This window comes from Jaculus jaculus, chromosome 5 (genome assembly GCF_020740685.1).
Source record: "Jaculus jaculus isolate mJacJac1 chromosome 5, mJacJac1.mat.Y.cur, whole genome shotgun sequence".
NCBI lineage: Eukaryota > Metazoa > Chordata > Mammalia > Rodentia > Dipodidae > Jaculus > Jaculus jaculus.
The window spans coordinates 112,855,985-112,867,334 of NC_059106.1; the positions used below are offsets into that span (position 1 = coordinate 112,855,985).

The 11,350-nt window shown below is 38.1% G+C and overlaps 1 non-coding gene across 1 annotated transcript; it reads right to left on the bottom strand.

The window, feature by feature from the left end:
* Nucleotides 1-216: 216 nt before the first annotated feature.
* On the bottom strand, nucleotides 217-346 carry LOC123461327. The gene has a single exon (XR_006637614.1). It is a non-coding gene; the product is annotated as a small nucleolar RNA SNORA33 (small nucleolar RNA).
* Nucleotides 347-11,350: the final 11,004 nt, after the last annotated feature.

Genomic DNA, 11,350 nt, shown 5'->3' on the forward strand with positions numbered 1-11,350 from the left:
TTACATTAATAATTTGATCAGGTCTTTTTATTAAAATGTTTTAAAATTATGATATTTTAGGCTTCTATATATTTTTCTTTTACTTTTGTTTTTTCAAGGTAGGGTCTCACTTTAGCCTAGACCAACCTGGAATTGACTATGTAGTCTCAGGGTGGCCAGAAAAGTCATGGTGATCCTCCTACCTGGTATTAAAGGCATGCTCCTGTACTGCTGGCTTATTGTAGCCATTCTTAGGGACCTTAATAACTTCAGCTGCCTTTAAGGCTCATAAAATGGCATCACTATTCCCAGCTTTTCCTAAATTTCTACAGAAATACATTCAGATAAGCAGATTAATTGCTAGTTTACTTTTTAAAAAATTTTTATTAACATTTTCCATGATTATAAAACATATCCCATGGTAATTCCCTCCCTCCCCACCCGCATACTACCTCCCCATTACAATCATTGTAATTACATATATACAATATCAACCTATTAAGTATCCTCCTCCCTTCCTTTCTCTTCCCTTTATGTCTCCTTTTCAACTTACTGGCCTCTGCTACTAAGTATTTTCATTCTCACGCAGAAGCCCAGTCATCTGTAGCTAGGATCCACATATGAGAGAGAACATGTGGCGCTTGGCTTTCTGGGCCTGGGTTACCTCACTTAGTATAATCCTTTCCAGGTCCATCCATTTTTCTGCAAATTTCATAACTTCATTTTTCCTTACCGCTGAGTAGAACTCCATTGTATAAATGTGCCAAATCTTCATTATCCACTCATCAGTTGAGGGACATTTAGGCTGGTTCCATTTCCCAGCTATTATAAATTGAGCAGCAAAACATGGTTGAGCATGTACTTCTAAGGAAATGAGATGAGTCCTTTGGATATATGCCTAGGAGTGCTATAGCTGGGTCATATGGTAGATCAATCTTTAGCTGTTTTAGGAAACTCCACACTGTTTTCCACAATGGCTGGACAAGATTGCATTCCCACCAGCAGTGTAGAAGGGTTCCTTTTTTTCCACATCCCCGCCAACATTTATGATCATTTGTTTTCATGATGGTGGCCAATCTGACAGGAGTGAGATGGAATCTCAATGTAGTTTTAATCTGCATTTCCTTGATGACTAGTGAAGTAGAACATTTTTTTAGATGCTTATATGCCATTCATATTTCTTTCTTTGAGAAAGCTCTATTTAGCTCCATAGCCCATTTATTTATTGGCTTGATTGATTCCTTATTATTTAACTTTTTGAGTTCTTTGTATATCCTAGATATTAATCCTCTATCAGTTATATAGCTGGCGAAGATTTTTTCTGTAGGTTGCCTCTTTGCTTGTTTCACTGTGTCCTTTGCGGTGCAAAATCTTTGTAACTTCATTAGGTCCCAGTGGTTAATCTGTGGTTTTATTGCCTGAGCAATTGGGGTTGTATTCAGAAAGTCTTTGCCAAGACCAATATGTTGAAGGGTTTCCCCTACTTTTTCCTCTAGCAGTTTCAGAGTTTCAGGTCTGATGCTAAGGTCTTTAATCCATTTGTACTTAATTCTTGTGCATGGCGAGAGAGAAGAATGTATTTTCATCCTTCTGCAGATATATATCCAGTTTTCAAAACACCATTAGCTGAAGAGGCTGTCTCTTCTCCAATGAATATTTTTAGCATTTTTATCAAATATCAGGTGGCTATAGTTACTTGGGCTTACATCTGGGTCCTCTATTCTGTTCCATTGATCTACATGTCTGTTTTTGTGCCAGTACCATGCTGTTTTTGTTACTATGGCTCTGTAGTATAGGTTAAAATCAGGTATGGTGATACCACCAGCCTCATTTTTGTTGCTCAGTATTATTTTAGATATTCGAGGTTTTTTGTGATTCCAAATGAAGTTATGGATTGTTTTTTCTATTTCCATGAAGAAAGCCTTTAGAATTTTGATAGGGATTGCATTAAATGTGTAGATTGCTTTAGGTAAGATTGCCATTTTCACAATATTGATTCTAACAATCCAGGAACAAGGGATGTTTCTCCACTTTCTAGTGTCTTCTGCAATTTCTCGCATGAGTGTTTTAAAGTTCTCATTGTAGAGATTCTTTACTTGCTTGGTTAGGTTTATTCCAAGGAACTTTATTTTTTTGGATACAACTGTGAATGGGAGTTATTCTCTGATTTCATCCTCTGTGTGTTTGTTGTTAGCATATATGAAGGCTACTGATTTCTGTGTATTTATTTTGTATCCTGCTACATTGCTGTAGGTTTTGATCAGCTCTAACAGTTTGCTAGTAGAGTCTTTAGGGTCCTTTATATATAGAATCATGTCATCTGCAAATAATGATAACTTGATCTCTTCCTTTCCAATCTGTGTCCCTTTTATGTGTGTCTCTTGCCTTATTGCTATGGCTAAGACTTCCGAAACTATATTAAATAAAAGGGGGGACAGTGGACACCCTTTCTCTTGTTCCTGATTTTAGTGGAAAATCTTCCAGTTTTTCCCCATTTAGTAATATGTTGGCTGTAGGCTTGTCATAAATAGCCTTTATTATATTGAGATATGTTCCTTCTATTCCCAGTCTCTGTAGGACTTTTATCATAAAGGGATGTTGGATTTTGTCAAATGCTTTCTCTGTGTCTAATGAGATGATCATGTGACTTTTGTCCTTCAACTCATTTATGTAATGTATTACATTTATAGATTTGCGTATGTTGAACCATCCCTGCATCTCTGGGATAAAGCCTACTTGGTCAGGGTGAATGATCTTTTTGATATACTCTTGTATTCTGTTTGCCAATAATTTGTTGAGAATTTTTGCATCTATGTTCATGAGGGAGATTGGTCTGTAATTTTCTTTTTTTGTTCTATCTTTGCCTGGTTTTGGTATCAGGGTGATGCTGGCCTCATAGAAGGAGTTTGGTAGAATTCCTTCTTTTTCTATTTCCTGGAAAAGGTTAAGAAGCAATGGTGTTAGCTCTTCCTTAAAAGTCTGGTAAAATTCAGCACTGAATCCATCTGGCCCTGGGCTCTTTTTAGTTGGGAGATTGTTGATAACAGTTCACATCTCCATGTTTGTTATAGGTCTATTTAAGTGATTAATCTCATTTTGATTTAATTTAGGTAGGTCATATAGATCAAGGAAATCATCCATTTCTTTCAGATTTTCATACTTTGTGGAGTATATGCTTTTATAGTATGTCCCTATGATTTTTTTAATTTCTCTGGAATCTGTTGTGATGTTACCTTGTTCATCTCTGATTTTATTAATTTGTGTCTCTTCTCTCTTTCTTTTGGTCAGATTTGCTAAGGGTTTATCAATCTTGTTTATCCTTTCAAAGAACCAACTCTTTGTTTCATTAATTCTTTGGATTGTTCTTTTTGTTTCTATTTCATTAATTTCTGCCCTAATCTTTATTATTTCTTCCCATCTACTGATTTTTGTTTTGCCTTGTTCTTCTTTTTCCAAGGCTTTAAGGTGAAGCATTAGGTCATTTACTTGCAACCTTTCTAATTTCTTAATATAGGCAGTTAAGGCTATAAATTTACCTCTTAGAACTGCCTTCATTGTGTCCCAGAGATTTTTGGTATGTTGTGTTCTTATTATCATTTGACCGTATAAATTTTTTGATTTGCTTCTTGATTCCTTCATTGACCAATTCATCATTTAGTAGTGTATTGATTAGTTTCCATGATTTTGTGTATGCTATATAGCCTTTCTTGCTACTGATTTGTAGTTTAATTCCATTGTGGTCAGATAGAATGCAAGGAATTATTTCAGTTTTCTTGAATTTGTTAAGATTTGCTTTGTGTCCTAATATATGGTCTATTTTAGAGAATGTTCCATGTGCTCTTGTAAAGGATGTATATTCTGCAGCCTTTGGATGAAATGTCCTGTATATATCTGTTAAGTCCATTCCTTCTCTGACCTCATTTAGTCCAGTTGCCTCTCTGTTTATTTTTTCCCTGGATGACCTGTCAATTAATGAGAGTGGGGTGTTAAAGTCACGCACCACCACTGTGTTTGGTGTTATCTGTGACCTTAGTTCCAATAGTGTTTGTTTGATGAATTTGGGGACCCCCATGTTAGGTGAATATATGTTTAGGATTGTAATGTCCTCCTCTTGGAGTGTGCCCTTAATCAATATAATGTGACCTTCCTTATCTTTCTTGACTAACGTTGGACTAAAGTCTACCTTGTCCGATATTAGGATAGCATCCCCTGCTTCTTTTCTAGGCTCATTTCCTTGAAACCCCGTCTTCCAACCTTTACCCTAAGATAATGTCTATCCTTTGTAGAAAGGTGAGTTTCTTGGAGACAACAAATTGTAGGATCCTGCTTTTTAACCCAGTCTGCAAACCTATGTCTTTTTGTTGGGGCCTTGAGGCTGTTGATATTAAGAGATATTATTGAAAGGTGTGTATTTATGTTTTCCAGTTTTGTTTTGTTTTGTTTTTTTGTGGTTCTGGTTCTACCTGTGCTCTCTTCTGTTAACTAGTATTTGAGTATTGCTTGTTTTTTCTAGGTTCCTTATATGTGTGCTTTTCCTTTTCTTCAGCATGGAGGATTCTATCAAGTATTTTCTGTAGAGCTGGTTTTGTCTTCTAATACTCCTTTAACCTGCTTTTGTCATGGAATGTCCTTATTTCTCCATCTATTTGAATGGATAACTTTGCAGGATAAAGTAACCTTGGTTGACAGTTGTTATCTTTCAGAACTTGGAATATATCACCCCAAGCCCTTCTGGCTTTAAAAGTTTGTGTTGAACAATCTGCTGTAATCCTGATGGGCTTACTTTTGTAGGTAACTTGATTTTTCTGTCTAAGTGCTTTCAATATTTTTTCTTTGGTGTGTGTGTTTGGAAGTTTGATTATGATATGGCGAGAAGAGGTTCTTTCTGGGTTTTGTCTGGCTGGGGTTCTAAAGGCTTCCTGTATCTGCATTGGCACCTCTTTCCCAATTTTGGGGAAATTTTCTTCTATGATTTTGTTGAAGAAGCCTACTATGCCTTTCTAGTGGATTTCTTCTTCTATTGGATCTTTTCATAGTGTCCTGAATATCTTGAAATTCCCACTCATACTTTTCTATAAGTTTGTCTTTCTCTTTGGTGGACTGTATTAGATCTGCCACCTGGTCTTCTAGCTTAGATATTCTGTCCTCTCCCTCATCCATCCTACTGGTGAGATTTTCTACAGAGTTTTTTATTTCATTACCTGTGTTCTTCATTGCTAGTAATTCTGACTGGTTTTTCTTTATTATTTCTATTGCCTTATTTATGTCTTGTATTGCCTTCTTTATTTCATTACATTGGTGTCCTGCGTCTTCTTTGATTCCTTTGATTTCCTCTTTGATTTCTTCTTTGATTCTTTTGATTTGTTCTTTGACCTCTTTGAACATATTTGTAATCATTCTTTTGAACTCTTTCTCAGGCATTTCCTCTAACTCATTCTCACTGGAGGACATTCCTGATGCATTAATACTTTTAGGTGGATTTATATCATCTTGCTTTTTAGTGTTTCTTGTGTTATAATGTATATATTTTTGCATCTTGGGTTAAGTTAAGGCTTGGATTTTCTAGCTAGCTGGGTATTCTTAGCTGTATCAATTGATTTGATGTTATATATTTTTAGGGTATGAGCTTAAGTTGTTAGGTATGGCTCTTAAGACTCTCAGAGTATCTACAAAGATGTTCTTAGGGGTTGAGTTTCCCTGCTATAGGAGTATTCAAGCAGGCTGAGTGGAATAAAATACAGGTAGATTCTAAAATTTACTAAACACTGTACACAATCAATCAAAAACAGCCCCGAGTATGTATGCAAGAGTAGTTATTATAACGACCAGATTCTCTATCAACAAAGAGTTTAAGATTTCTGGTCTGTTGAGGGATCCAAGTCAGCTTGCGACCAAGTGAGACCCTTCCCTTGTGCAATCCCAGTTACCTTGGATGATTTTGGTCTCAGTCAAGTTGCTGCCTGGGTTGTCGGGCTGCTGTTCTGATTTCTGGAGCTGGGCACTGGCTTTTCCTGCGGGGCAAACCGAGCCTGGCAAGTGTGGCCCTGTAGATCAGCACCCCTGCTACTGGAACTGCTGCTCAAGCTGCCGCTGCTGCTGCTGAAGATTCTGCTGCTGGACCCACCGCTGCTGCCGCCTCTGCTGCTGCTGTAGCTGCCACTGCTGGAGCCGTCACTGCTACTGAAGCTGCTGCTGCTGTGTCCACTGCCACTGTTCCCACTGAAGCTGCTGCTGCTGGGTCTGCCACTGCTGCCACTCCTGGGTCTGCTGCTGCTGGGTCTGCCGCTGCTGCCACTCCTAGGTCTGCTGCTGCTGGGGCTGCTGTTACTGGTTCCAGAGCCACTGGTGTTGCTGCCGAACTCTGCTCCTGCTTTTGTCCCGCTGTTGGCTCAAGTTGGCATGGCCAGGTCCCGGGACCACTACTCTGTTCCCTGGAGTTGGGCTCTGGCTCAGGTGGTGGGGGAGGGGAGGGAGCCACATCTGCTCTGGTTCTCTCGCTGCTCCACGTGTTCTTTTACCTCACGGTCTGCTCCTCCGTTGCTCACTGCCGCTATCCCTTCACGTTTCCTGAGCTGCGGAGAGCGCGGTGTGAGTGGAAGCTCTTGCACCTGGCTTTTCCTGCAGCTGGAGCCGAGTCTGGCGGCATTCTGGTGCACCACCACCGCTGCGGTTGGCCAAGCTGCCAGAGCCGCTTTTGCTGGCCTGTGCGGGCTCTGTATGCTCTGGATCTCTTCTACTTCTCTGCTGCCACTTCAATTTCCTATACACCTCACTTTTTAGTAAAAGTTTGTATTTGCTGGTTGTTTCTGGTGTTTTTCCCCCCTAGGCTGCTTTGGCGTGGTACCTATGCCGCCATCTTAACCGGAAGTCCTAGTTTACTTTTTAAAAATCCACATTTTAGATTAATATTTTCTATATTGCACCCCAATTGTCATTTCATTTATCCTTTCATAAACCTGAGAGAGATAAAGAAAACCTGAAGAATCATTCATTTCGAAGATTTCTTTCTAGCGGGATTCAAGAAACATCATCAAACCTCTACACTATGTCCTGTCAGGCCCTGTGAACAGATGTTAATGACACTTGTACTGGATGGTAACTTTTATTCCTTGCCTCACACAGTCAGTGTGCACTTTCTGTTTGAAAATAATGACTTTAAGTTCTGGTCATGATTCTCATGAATATTCTGCAAACCTGTCCAGTGATGTTTGACCTTCATATTAAGAAGTCATGGCTTGGGCATATTTTAATCAGTTAAGGTAAATTGACAAATATTCTGGTGCTTTACTACTTGTGAATTTATAATATTCTATATTTCAAATCTTTAATTTAAATAGTCATTTGTTCATGGTATTTTTTTAAATTTGTCTAAAAACCACAAACTTATCTGAAAAATTACTTCAAGAAGTAAGGAAAAGGTAAGGCAAATGCTATACTTTATATAATCTAATATTTATTTTATCATACCATGTATGCTTCCATAAGAGAATTAAGAAACAAGAGACAATTACTATAAAATAGAGTTTTTCTTGATTTCTACAGCACTGACTCCTCTGATCATTCCATTCCAGATCAAAGCAGAGACAAATGATTACATATATGATGATACAAAGTACTAAGCTCAGGGCTATTAAAAGGAAAGTCAGTGTTTAAGTACATATGATGTGGCAATCATGAGCATTGGTTGGGGGGGTCTGTGTGAACACAGTAGAGACTAACCTTGGGCATCTTACAGTGAAGATGGAGGAATGTAGTAATGCAAACAATTATAATTCCATATGATAAAGCCTATTTAACAGGAAAGCAAGGTACAGAAAAAGGATTATGTTCTAGATTGGTCAAAAGTCCAAGAAAAATGAGTAGTTTTCCTTAGAGGAAGAGAAATGACAATAACAGGCAAGGCAAGAAGCAAGACACTGAGTGCCTTCTGAGTTATACTAACAACTTATATTTCATTTTGAAAACATACAAAGTTACTGTAAAATCTTTAAACAGAAGTTAGAGTTAGATTTCTGAAAGAATATCTCCTATATAGTATGAGATGGAAGCAAATAAGACTGTTGCAGTCAGGTTCGCATTACTGACAGACATTTCTTGACCAAGACCAGCTTTTGGGGCAACAATGATTTATCTTGGCTTACAAACTCAAGGGTAAGTCCATGATGGCAGGGGAAAATGATGGCATGAGCAGAAGGTGGATGTCACCCCCTAGCCAAAATCAGGTAGACAACATGAAGAGAAGAATGTGCCAAACCACAGGTAACCAAGCATCACAGGAGCAACACTCCTCAATACCAAATTTAATACACATAGAATTAACATGTTTTCCTACACATCAGATAACTTACTCACCTGTTCTGGCAAAGAAGAACTACGAGAGTAAAAATTCCTATCCCAAGCCCAGAGACATGGCTCAGTGGTTAAAGGTATTTGTTTGCAAAGCCTTCTGGCCTGGGTTCAATTCTCCAGTACTCATGTAAAGCCAGATGCACAAAGTGGTGCATGTAGCTGGAGTTTGTTTGCAACTGCAAGAAGCCCTGGCATGCCCATGTGTTCTCTCCTTCTCTCTCTCTCTCAGTCTGTTTTTATCTACACAAATAAAGACATTTAGAAAATTCTCTCCCTGTCAGTGTGGCAAAAAACTTTGTTATTAGAACTGTCATATGAATTTAGACTTTCTTCATCCACAGAATGAAAATAATCCATGGTAAGACCATTACACAGCTTTCGTATAATTGCCCAGCACTCGGTACTATATTCTAATGCTTGGTATCAAATGTCTGTTGTATGTGACTACATTATTCCTCTAGGTACCTAGGCTCTAGAGCCTTAAAATTCTGACATCAGGGAGACTACTAAGTAATCTAATTGCAGGCTTGGTATCTCCTAATTCTATATGTGAGATTCCATTATGATACAGTCATCATTAATTTTAAAAATAATGGTTTGGAGTCTGAGAGTTAGTCTTTCTAAAGTGAGTTCCAACATTAGAAGACTGACTGTCCTGATTATCTAGAGAACCCAAAGGTAGTCAGTCATGACATGGGCCGTGTGCAGAGCTTGTTACCAAGCCTTAGTAATGGGAAAAAGCCAAACAAAGGAAAGAAAAAAAAAGTGACACTGTCTTGTTGGGGAGAACATGATAACATCCCCCCAACAAAAGGGTATTCAGGGAAGGAGAGATGGCTTAGCAGTTAAAGCACTTGCCTAGAAAGCCAAAGGATCCAAGGATCCAATTCCCCAGGACCCACTTAAATCCAGATTCACAAGGTGGTACATGCATCATGTTTATTTGCAGTGGCGAGACTCCCTGGTGTGCCCAACCTCCCTCTTGCTCTCACTCTCTCTGTCTCTCTCTCTGACTCTTTCTCTTTCGTGTAAATAAATAAATTTAAAAGGCTCTTCAAATCTCTCAAGTCACATAGAAGTTAATAAAAGTTGAGTTTTTTTAAGGAAGCATTGGAAGAATAGATAAATATATACAATCTTATTTCACTGTTTCTTTTCTCTCCAGAATTTTAGAACAAGGTAGGTCAGAGTTCTGATCTGAATCCAGTCACTGTCCAGTTGTGTTATGAACATAGTATGTACTATGTCTAGGTTTATTTCCTTACCTATAAAATGAAGAGAAAAATACTTTGGAGGGGCTGAAGAGATGGCTTAGCAGTTAAGCGCTTGCCTGTGAAGCGGAAGGACCCTGGTTCATGGCTTGGTTCCCCAGGACCCACAAGGGGGCGCAGGCGTCTGGAGTTCGTTTGCAGTGGCTAGAAGCCTTAGTGCGCTCTCTCGTTCTCTCTCTCTCTCTCTCTCTCTCTCTCTCTCTCTCTGTCAATCTCAAATAAATAAATAAGAATGAACAAAAAAATTTTTTTAAGTACTTTATAAAGCATACACAGTCTTGGGGAGATAGCTCAGTCAGTAAAATGTTTGCTTTACAAGCATAAGAATCACAGTTCCATCACCAGAAGCTATGTTGAAACATCAGGGCATGGTGATACATTCTTGTAATCCACACTGGGGAGGTGGAGAAAGGGGTGCACCCAAGGCTTGGTGGGACAACCATTCTAGCCCAACTGGTGAGTTCAATGCTAGTGCAAGACTTGGACTCATAAAAAGTGAATGGTGTTAATGTCTAAGATTATACCCAAGGTTGTCCTGTGGCCTCCCTATGCACAGGTACACCCATAAAGCCATACACACACAAACAGATATACACACATAAATATGCACATTCATAAAAGAGCATACATAAAAATAATATATACCAAGTGATGAGAATAATCCTTGGATCTTATAAGAACTCAAATTTTGTATAATGAGTTCAGGAATATTTAAAATGAACACAGTAACTGACCACCTTTAACCTTGTGCACCATGACAATGTGCCCTCTGTTCTGTTCCGCATACCTCGTCCTCACATTGCTCCTCCTCTCAGCAAACCCTCTCAGCTACTATACGGCCACCTGTCTGTGAGTTTCATGAGAAGCAGTCATTTTCTGCCCCAAAACAGTGACACAAAAGTAGAAAAACACATCAGAAACAACATCAACCTGGGCAGCGGTCCCTGTTCTGTCATGTATGAACCCTATCACCCTATACATTTAATTCCTATAAGTGTATTGCCAGGTGTGCAACAAGAAAATAACCCATCTCCACAGGGCCATAAAAAGAATGTGAGACAATATCTGTGTAAATGTGCTCTGGAAGCTGAGAAGTTGAATGAGGAAGTTGTTGTTATTATTATCCAAGAACACAACATCTGCTCTTTTCTGTTTTTTATCATGCTACCTCAGAGCATGCTGCTGTAAAAGGCAGTGGAACAAGATGGTACATAAAACAAAAGAGCTACATTTGACTTTTTTCATATTTTTATATTGAAATCATTGTAAACTCTCAAGAAACTTAACACATCATATAGAAAGACACCTAATACTCACCACTTACCCTCTCATGACAGTGACAAATTACATGAACATAGTACATTACTTACTAATCCAAGAAATGGAGATGCACAGATTTTAAAATAAACAGCCTTGTAAAATAACAAGAAGAAAATGGAGTAAATTAACCAGAAACATAGATAGAAATTAATTTTTATAATAATATAATTATTATATAATATATAATATATTAATATTATTGTTGATTAATTAATATTATTAATATTAATAATATATTGATATGTAATAATAATTTACTATATTTAAATGTTTTAAAAATCTAAATAAAAAATAAAATGCATGGAACCCAATAATATTTCCTTCAAAGTCTACTGATAAAAAAGACAAACTTGGGGCTCAAGAGATGGCTTAGCTATTAAGACACTTGCCTGTAAACCCAAAGGATCCATGTTTAATTTCACAGAACCCAA